Below are 11,109 nucleotides of genomic sequence, written 5' to 3' on the forward strand. Positions count from 1 at the left end.
GCCCTGGGACACCTTCTTCTGGGTCTTTCCTCATTGCAAATACCAGAGGTACCTGCTGCAGGGAATTTCCTCCCCTGGTCTGGCTCCCCAGCAGGGCTCACTGCCCCACCACGGGCTCAGCAAGGCTCCAGTACTGCCAGGGCTGACAGAGACCCTCAACAAGCCTGGGCATGTACCCCGAGAGGGCAATCACAGCCAAAAGTGTGGCTCCAGACTCATCACCACGGCTGGCTACAGTCAGGGAAGGGCATGGCAGGAGCAGGCAGGCACTGGGGGGCTTGTTCTGTCTCTTCAGCAATGCAGCACCCACTGCTCTCAAGTAAACAACCTCCCAACAGACCAGTAACCCCAGACAGCCCCGAGCAACTGCCCAGGCCCTGCTGTGAGGATACAAAGCCCAGGCTTCACACCCTTCCTCTAGACAGCCAATTTTCCTGAAGAAAAAATAAAGGAAGAACAGACTCTTCCTCCCCTCACCCACTGGACAGCCAATCTGCCCGGACACTCTTTCCAGGACTTTTCTTCCCATCATCAGGAAAGCAGAAAGATTCTCACCAGCCTCCTCTGCCAGTACGCTGGGCGTTGGACTGGGCTCAGAGATCTCCCTGGACCAGGAAGCCCAGTGTCTGATGGCTGGAGCTTTCCCCTCAGGAGCAGCACGTAACAGCTTACGTAGTGCTTACTAACAGGCCACACAAGAACCTTCTGCGATCAGAGATCACTGCAAACAAAACATCTTTGCCAGGACAGCAGGGTGCCAGCACTGGGGTCTAAAACAGGGGAACCCACCCTTCCTGGCAGGCAGGGGGGTGTGCTCTGGCGGTTTATGTAGGCATGCATGCACACTTGTGCACAATTTGGCCTTGAAGGGATCATATACGGAAGGATGTTTAGAAATCTGTAGATGCTCATCAACATTTTTTAAGCATCTAGCACTGGGGTTTAGCTGATGAGTTGCTGATAATGATTCTGATGCTTCACTGATGGCCAGTTGATTACATCTTATCAATAAATCAGTAAATCACTTCAGTCCCCATATGTTTTAAACCACAGGAGTTGAGTGGTCTTCTCTTGCAGCACAGGTGATAATGAGGTGCATGGGAAACGTTCCTACAGCCCTCTCCATCCTGCCCCCTCTGCGCTTGGCTCACCCAGATGGAGAGATGAGTGCTCCTCAGTTCCTCCAGAAAACAGTGGTAACATTAGATGAGATCATCTATCTAAGCCAGCTGAACAAAACACCTCAGTAGAGTTACTCAGCCTTTACCACTGTCACTAGAAATGGACTTTCTTCCGTTCTGGCTTTTTATAACAGACATCAACAAACCTTGTCGTAGTATAAGAACAATGTAAGTCAAGCAAAACCAAAGTGGATTTGCTGACCAATACTACGCTGCTGAACCCTAAGAATATGTTACCAGTATATTTGAGTTCTTGACCCACAGAAAAAGAATTTACCAAATACTCCCAGCCTGCGGAGGAGGCTAAACCACAACTCCTGCTGTCCAGCAAGAGGGTGGTTTCCCACAGTTAAAACAGTGACATTCACTAGTGCAAGGATGTGAGGAACAGCCCTGCAGCCAACAGCTCCCAGCATCAATGGAGATCAGCTCCCTTTCCCTGGATGCCAAGTTAGCAGTTAGTTTTTCGTAGACATCCTCACTTATGTGAGAACACCTAGTCTAAGTTTAGCTGTTTCTCTCAAGCCAACCCAAAAATACATGACCTCTCCAGTCAAAAAGACAATTTTTTGCTGGGAAAAAAAAAAACCCAACAAAATGAATCGGGAAGGCAAATTCCTCTCTGCACAGGAAGGCAAATTAAAGTAAATTATGCAGCAGGGATAAAGGGACACTTGCATTTCATTTGAGCGTAAACACATTCTCATTAAATGAAATAAATAAATACAGCCTGGAAAGTAAGACTTTAAAAGCTCGGGGTAAGTTTCTGACATGATAAATCATTTTCACTTTGCAAGTGCTTATTTTGCTGCCGTCAACAAGGACATCTGTGAGACACAGACTTGGATGAAATCCTGCCCCCCGAGGATGGCATCATGCTCACAGGGCTGGAATCATACCCTGGACTGCAATCCCAGCTTTGATTTAGCTGCTCAGATTTCAAACCTATCCCTCGCCAGGTAAGAAAGAATCTTTAGGAAAAATCCAAAAATTTGGGAAATCTGCTTCCCCCAGAGATTTAAACACAAGGGAAAGTTACAAGAGAACTGGTACCTGAAGTACACTTCTGCTGAGGGGAAAATGGCAAGTAATAGGGATAAGGGCATTATAAGACCCAGCAAATAGGAACTCAGGTGATCTAAGGACAGGAGGCTCTTGGCACATGTAAGTATAGGTCGTTACTGTAACTGGTCACCATGTGACATAAATACCCTCTGAAATCTGAAATAGAAGAATAGAATCATAGAATCATATCGGCTGGAATAGACCTTCAAGATCACTGAGTCCAACTGTAAACTTAACACTGCCAGGTCCACGACTAAACCATAGCCCTCAGTGTCACATCTACATGTCTTTTAAATAACTCCTGGGATGGTACATCAACCACTTCCCTGGGCAGCCCATTCCAATGCCTGAAAACCCCCTTTATCTGAAGACATTGCTCTTAATATTGAGTTTAAACCCGCCATGGTGCAGCTTGGGGCCGTTTCCTCTTGTCCTAATGCTTATTCCTTGGGAGAAGAGACCAGCTCCCTCTTGGCTTCATCCTCCTTTCATGTAGTTGTAGAAAGAAATAAGGTCCCCCCTGAACCTTCTCTTGTCCAGACTAAACATTCCAGTTCCCTCAGCCATTCCTCGTGGGACTTGTTTTCTACACCCTTCACCAGCTTTGTTGTCCTTCTTTAGACTTAGTTAAAAGCCTCCACACATGTTATACTCACGGAGGACCTAGTGTTGGAAAACCTGATCAGGACACAGTTTTGATCTAATCCAAAAGCATAAAGTTTCCAGGTGAAGATCTATGGCTGATGCTACCTACAAGGGGGAAACAAGCTTTTAAGATCTTCTGGCTCTAAAAATCAGTATTATCCTAAGGTTTTCAAGGAAGAGATTAACTGCCTGTAACTTTGGCTTTACCAATGAATGTTTTTGAAGGTAAGTGGAGAGAGACTTGCTCCTCCAGGAACTGGCTTACCTCCACCCCACAAAACAAGTCTACAAGGGAACGAAGACACAGGTGGCCCCTCCTCCAAGGAGCCCTGACCTTCAGCTCCTGTGTGCCCACATCCAGAGAACTGAGTCCCACATGAAATGGCTTTCATAAAACTGTTTAAGACTCATCAGGCGAGGATGCATAAAGACATTTACGCAGTTAAGATGCAGTTTGGCCTCTAGCAGGGTTAAGGATAGTCAGGCACCTGAGTTTCCAAAGAACAACCTTGCTGTTCTGATCTGAGTTTGGCGCAAGTTTAACCAAACCATCTATGAAGCTCTGTTCAGTGTCCTCCCCTGTAACACTCCCCATGCACAGAAAGTGCCACAGCACTGCCTGCCTGGTGGGAAATTAGGGGGTGTTTTGAAGGAAAAGAAACAAGACAAGTGAAAACATTCTCCAAGGCAGTCAGCAGAGGCTTCATGCTGGCTCACCCTGCAAAACAGATGATGGACAAGGCACATGGATTCATTTGAGATGAAAAGGTGCAGAAGAGAGTAGAAAAAAACAGTCATAACACTCAGCAGTCACAAGCCTGATCCCACACATTGACTGTCTGTCCCTGCTCCCTTTGCCATACTCTTCATGCATTTGTCATCTTTTTTTTAATTCTGAAGACTCATGCTACAAGATCCCTAAATTGATGTCATATGGCACTTATTTCATCAGCATATCTAAACCTCATTTCCTCCGATATTTAATTGACTCTATACAAATGAAAAAGCAGAGCAGGGCACGTGGGTGTTTAAAAGGAAGCTCAGTATGTGGGAACTGTCAAGCATTTCAGCTGCCTCGAACATCTCCAGCCCACCCTCTCCATCAAGAGAAATGCATCAGGATGAGAAAAGATACTGTGACCTTATTGCTGAAATGTCTGAGGCATCATCTAATAGCAATTACTCTAACTTGCTTCTTGTTACAGCCCACAGACAAAGGCTGGGGGCTATGGAGGGATCAAAGAGGGAGGTGGGAGCTGCACTCTCAAACAGTCCATCAAGGGGTGGACTCTTTGCAAACCCAAACATGCTCCACAGCAGGTAAAGGCCATGGCCTTTGCCTTTGGGATTTCCAACCAAAACCCACAAAATACATCTCAAATCTCAACCTCTCTGTATTGTTCCCAGAAGCTGAGATTATTTTTAGCTCAGGGATTGTTCTTGGTGCAGAGGGTCAGAGTCCTAAAGTTGAATAAAGGCTCAGGCTATCTGCCAAGCACTACAGGCAAATCACCCCACTGTGAATGAGCCTCTTCATTTCAGAGAGGACCCAGTGAACCTGAGACCCACGTTCCAGCCATATCTTCATCCCTCAGAGACAAGGGATGAGCTGGGTGAAGACAATAGCTAATGGGTCCTCACCTCCTGTTGATCACTGTATCTACAGACTCCCATGGAAAAAATAGCCTAGAGGAACTTTGTAGCATCCTCCAACACTGTGGTCCTGGCTGCTGTTGTGGACAGGGATAGCCTGGAAAGACCACAAAACCCTGCTCTGCTGATGCTGCTCCTAGGAAAACACTAATCATGATATAAACTGAATTAAACATTTTGAGGTCTTTGAAATCTGTAGGTGGGCAGACACCAGAATCACCAGTGTGACCATGCTGCTCCACGAGATTATCCATGTATGGCACAGAAAAATCCTGCAGAAGTGGCACAGCCCAAAAAGTAAGGAGCAGACTCAGGACACTTGGGCTGCAGCCTCAGTCAGCATCTCCTTGGCATCACCTTTTTTCCTCCTTCCTCTTCTTGGCTTTTCTCAGTCCTTCAGGACAGGGACTAGATCTTAACCCACACAGAGTTTGCAAATGGGACAAGGTTTAATGCACCCCATCTGAGGGCAGGGAGAGTAACACCACAGAAGGGTATCCCTGGAGGTGGCATCCATCTTCTTTTGGAAGTGTTGGTCTTTCTCCAGCAACTGTTAAAACCAGCAGAGAGACCCACTCAGACCAGGCACCCCACTTTCAGAGAACTAAACCTGGCAAGAGGCAACCCTAGGCCCCAAATACCCTCAAGGCTCCAGACCTTAGTTTACCCTTTCTCTGACAGCAGCCATTTGAGTGGAGAGGAACAGCAGCTGAGAAACACCTGAGGGAAGCAACATGGGGACTAAACCAAGGCAAACACTATTGCTCCCTACAAGTACCTGACAGGAGGATGGAGCCAGGAGGGGCTGGGCTCTGCTCCCAAGGAACAAGGGATGGGACAAGAGGAAATGGCCTCAAGCTGCACCAGGGCAGGTTTAGATGGAGCTGAGGAACAATTCCTGCCCCAGAGGGTGCTCAGGCATTGGAACAGGCTGCCCAGGGCAGGGCTGCAGTCACCGTCCCTGTGAGTGTTCACACAGCGTGGAGACGAGGCCTCAGTGCCATGGGGCAGTGGTGGCCTTGGCAGTGCTGGGGTAAGGGTTGGACTGGGTGAGCTTAAAGGGCTTTTCCAACCTGGTTGATTCTATGGTATTTAATTGAAGGGCCATCCCCATTATGGCAAAGGATGATTCCCCAGCTGAGGGAGTACAGCCTGTACTTGCTGCCCACAGTCTCAGTAGGCACATCAGTCACACACAGCAAGCATCAGCATGCAGCGAAAGCCAGAAAACAGTGGCAATGCTTTTTTAACTCAGGCTCACACCAGTGAACAACCCACTGGATCTGATCACAGCAGAGGCATATTAAACAGCCTTGCTGTGCATCCCTCCCTTACTCCACCATCGCAGTTTCCCCCCCTTGCCATGATTCCCTTCTCATACAGCAATGCTTGAGCTCTGCTTTGTTTTCTCAGCTCTGTGAGACCTACAGCAAAACCAAAGCATTATCCTTCCATTAAGCAGAAATCATTCATCCTCTTCCCTTCCTGAAGAGACAGCTTTTCCCCTCTCCATATTTGAAGGTCACAGTGCAAGGATAAAGATAAGCCAAAGTGCTGCTGAGAGGACGGAGAAAACACAGCCCCCAGCCTCCTCACAGCAGGGGCATGAGCAGGCAGCCTCCAGCTATCTCAGCTTTGAAGCCTGCATAATTCAGCAGTGAATCTGACTCATGCTTCCTAACCCTGCCTCCAGAGCAAGATGCAAGTGCCTCCTTGAGGGGATGGCCTCAGTGTAACTTTAACTCTTCATCCACCATAAGAGGAAGGGCAAAGCTTTCCCTGGGCTGAGGCATGCTGACTATCCATATTCTCCAGCTTGACTGCCTCCAGAGTGAAGAGGCAGTCACTCAGCGGACTTCACATGCGCCAAACTGCCCTCTGGCCATGTTTCTCTGGCTCCATCATTTCCAGGAGCCTCTGGGGCACTATCCAAATAATTCACAGAGTAATACTGCATTCCCCATAATATCTCTGTGCCTCAATTCCCAGCCTGCACAAAGAGGAGGAAAAGCCTGAGCCTTCAAACCACTACATTCACTCCAGCACCTTTGCAGATGTACCACCTCAGACCAAGCCACCCCAGTGCTGGGCAGCGCAGCAACACAGATGAGGTCGTGGTGGGTCCCCAAGCGAGAGCCACCTTGGCAGCAGACCTGAACCCAACAGAGGACACAGACACAGTGGCAAAACTGGTGTGGAACCTTGCTGGTTCATCCAGTCATCCAGTCAGAGCATTTCAGACATCTTTTTTCCCAGCAGTGGAAAATTAATCACAGTAGTCCCATTGACTTCAGCTGGCTGCCCCCAAAGCTGGAGCTATGGTCTTCAGCAGCCAAAGGACTGATCTTTCCAGGCAGCTTAAAACAAATTAATAAAACACAAAAGATTTGTAGCAAATTTTCTCAACCTTTTATGGATAAGGGGCTTCTTAGCCTTCTTCCTTCAAAAAGCTAAGAGCAAAATTATTTCAGCAGGTCTGGCAGGGACTGCTGTGCTTTGAAGATCTTTCAACACTGGAAAAATCCATTTTCAGACCTGCTTTCAGTGCGTTCTGCAGCTTGTGCACAGAAACAAACCACCCCTCTCACACTGCACAAAGTCAGGAAGTGATGAATCCTCTTAAGATTCACCAGCACTGAAGCAGGCTCCTTTCAGGCGGGCCTCTTCTCAGCCTCTGCCACACAAATCTTCCCAGGAGCTGATGTGACAGCCAGTGCTAGCGTGATGCCCTGCTGTGCACCTCTGCTACCCTGCTGCACCAACAGGCAAGCAAGGAAAACAGAGCGGCTTCAAGACTTTGTGTTGTAAGAAATGTGGCTGAGGCTCCACGTCCCAGCAGTGGCAGAGGATTCTGAACTGCAAACACAGGTATATTCACTGACTTTTGCCCCCCTCCCTGCAACAGATTCCTGCTCCAAAAAAAAAGGCACTTCAAGAACCAGCTGCTGATGGTGGGACACCAGGAAGGGAGTACTCCATGGGAGCTGGGCCCCTCCATCCCATCTGCACATGGGGATTAAAACCACAGTAACCTACCTGCCAGAGGCTTCATAAGAAAAGTAGGTAAGAGATCATTTTAAAGGTCATGCTTTGAGATGGAGGAAACCAGACTCACCTCGACACAGCAGGCGAGTGCATTCTCACAAGTTCCACATCCCTACAGCACTTGTGGGCACCATATCCCTGCTCTTCATATGGCCCTTGCCCTGACCCCCTGCAGCTAGGCTGTGCAGATGCAAGGGAAAATGTTCCCTGCTCCAACAGCCTCCAGGATTCATCCTGCCAGACGTGAGTCCTTCCCAGGGGAGTGAAGGAATGAGAGCTGAAATCCTGCTATGTCAGGGCAGGGCTTGTCTCCCCACCTCAAGCTGAGTTTGCCTCAAGCATCCAGGGCTACTGCCCCTTAACACCTGGCTCTCCCCTCTCTCTACTCCAACCCTTCCTCTGGCCATGCCTGCTGTATCCCATCCACCACTGGCTTATGAAAACCCCTATGACTTGTGAGAAGTTGAACTTCAGCTGATTTACAAATATCAGCTTAGCCCCCATAGGGAAGTCAGTCACTCTCATTAAATCCATTTCTCTGTGTAATGCTATGTAAACAAGCAGTATTTGCATGACAACACAGATTCTAAGAAGCTCTTCAATGCTGGGGACACTGAATGCAGTCAAGTCTCTCTCGAGGGTATCACACTCAACACCTCCCTAACTGCCAAGGAGAAAAATAGATCTGCACCTGAGATAAGCATTTTCCTATCAATCTAGCACAGCAGACTGAGCCCCTAAGGCAATCCCAGCTCCCTACACTTGTTATCTCTTACTAGTCCACTGTTACAAAGCAGGAAGACTTGGCTAGCACTGACAAATGGAAAAAGCAAGGCGAGTTAAGTGAGTTGCCAAAGGCCATGTGAGGAGCCAGTGTCAAGGTGGGGTGTCAAGTATGAGCTGTGAGAGGTGACAAGGGCACCCCTCACCCTTGCGCTCAGACCTGTCTGCTCATTTGCCTTCTGGGCTCCCACTTGTAGCTCAGCACAGAAGGTGCTGATACAGTGATTTGTATTGAATAGCTCTCAATGGATGTTTTCCTTCTATGAAGGTGCCCAGTAAAGCTTTTGAAACTACACAGGTTTTTAGCCACAGAACGCGCTTTGGCCAGAAGCTGCACAGCTCAGCAGCATGGCCTCCTGCATGGGGAGCAAGACTCAGATCTGCTGAGCTTGAACACCCACCTTGGCTGCACCTCTGTCAGCACTGCCCACTGCAGTGGCTCTTCACATCCCCTAATGCAGCTGCAGAGCCCTTAACCCAGCCCTGGAAAAACAGCAATGGGGTGAGCAGGCTCCCCAGCAGCCAGGATCATGCCCAGCAGGTCTGGATATGGAATTTGCACGCTGCCTACTTCTACACCAAGGACGGAGGGCAGCAAAGAGGAACCCTGGCAGCAATTGAGCAACTGAGGAGTAGGAGTGAAGAAGCAGCTCATGCAGCTTACCTCTCCTAGGACATCAAAGCCATTCCCACACCACTGTGACTTGTGGCTTCAGTAAGATTGTAGAAAATGGAGCTGATCCACAGTACCTGCAGGTCGAGGGAGGGGATTCTCCCCCTCTGCTGCACTCTGGGGAGAACCCCCCTGCAGCCCTGATCCAGCGGTGGGGCAGAAGCACAAGAGGGACGTGGAGCTGTTGGAGAGAGTGCAGAGGAGGCCATGGAGATGCTGCGAGGGCTGGAGCAGCTCTGCTCTGGAGCCAGGCTGAGAGAGGTGGGCTGGGTCAGCCTGGAGAAGAGAAGGCTCCTGAAGGGGAGACCTGAGAGCAGCTCCAGTGCCTAAAGGGGCTGCAGGAAACCTGGAAAGGGGCTTGGGACAAGGGCCTGTAGGGACAGGCCAAGGGGAATGGCTTTAACCTGCCCGAGGGGAGACTGAGATGAGCTCTTAGGCAGAAGCTCTTCCCTGGGAGGGTGCTGAGGCGCTGGCACAGGGTGCCCAGAGAAGCTGTGGCTGCCCCATCCCTGGCAGTGTTCAAGGCCAGGTTGGACACAGGGGCTTGGAGCAAGCTGCTCTAGTGGAAGGTGTCCCTGCCCGTGGCAGGGGTTGGAGCTGGAGGAGCTTTAAGGTCCCTTCCAACCCAAACCAGTCTGTGTTTCTATGATTCAATGATTTACCTAATTACAGCTGTCACCAAGGACACAAGAGGAGCAGAGCACCAGCCAACCACTTGCTAAATAGCAGCAACAGGATATTTCATGTTTGGTGGCTAGAGATGCACACCTCTAGCCTTAAGCACTTATGTTGAAGATCATATGGGATAGGAGCCAAAGCATTTGCCATCAATGCTCAAAGTTGAAAGTTCCCTCAGAAACTGTGCTTCAAGTCAAAACCCCACAGCCTTGCTTTATGTAAAGCCAGGGCGCTGCTTTACATGAAGTTTTCATTGCAAAATCTGCCCTTAGGGAAGATTATGCAAGACTTAATCTGAACAGTAGGAGTAACCCTGAAGCATTTTCTTTAAAAGCCCTGATGTTTTAAACTCTGATTACAGGAAGCTGCCAGGCTTCCAGTTGCCAGCAGAAGAAAACCAGCTCCTGTGCTCACAAAGCAGCCAAGCAGCAGCTTTCTCAATATAGAAAGAAGCAGGGACGTGGCAGAAAAATCACAACTTCTGGCTTAAATGGGCTTGCCCACTTACACCCCATGCTCTCCAGAGAAATCCTGTGCCACTCTCCAGGTGCAGGTACATTTGGGTGCAGCCTGAAGGTGCGGAACTCACTCCCAAAAACTTTGCCAACTGGTGTAAAGAAGAGCTTTAGTAGTGACACGACCTTCAGTTTCAGCCCATGAGCTTAGATTGCTTTGAGATCCTCTGAAATGTCACCAGAAAGCACCAAACCTAATGATCACAGGAATAATAATTTATATAGAAAATAACAAGTGTGTCTACAGCAACCATCAGCAGTGGGGGCTGCTGAGGACTTACTATGCAAGGGGGACCTTGCCTGGTGGACCAGCACAAGAGAGAAACACAGCTGCATCTCAGCCCACACAACCCCCCCACTGTGTGAGCAGCTACACTCCTGAAAGAGCAAGACTGAATGGGAAAAGGACAAGGAAATATGTGCCAGGTACCCCGAGTGACTCAGCTCTGCCTCCTCCCTGTGGAGGGACTCTGGGCCAGGCGAGAACTCTCCAGCAAGGTCCCTGCAGAAGCCTGAGGGCCTCTAAGTGCTGCCTGGCCTTCCCCATGCTGACATCCCATGATGAGCTGACATCCCAGCTCCGCAGCATGGTGCATCCCTCAGCCTCACTGCTCGGGTCCAGCTTGGGTTTATATTCTTTTTTTGCTCAGGAATAGGAGCACTGCAACTCTTGCCTGATGAGTCAGAACCATCCGCATGCAGGTAGTTCCACTTTGAACACTTCAGCTCCAGCTGGCCACCTGTAAGCTTGTGCCATGCTGTGACTGACCCTGCATGGTAACAGCAATCTCTTCACTACACAGTACTAGCTTTTTACCATTTGTTTACCCCACAGCTTTACCTATGCTTTGCAGCAGGTTTTACACAGGCT

The sequence above is a fragment of the Pezoporus wallicus genome, unplaced genomic scaffold (assembly GCF_028554395.1).
Source record: "Pezoporus wallicus isolate ANWC-B61680 ecotype Strahan unplaced genomic scaffold, APGP_CSIRO_Pwel_v1 contig_8071, whole genome shotgun sequence".
Classification (NCBI taxonomy): Eukaryota; Metazoa; Chordata; class Aves; order Psittaciformes; family Psittacidae; genus Pezoporus; species Pezoporus wallicus.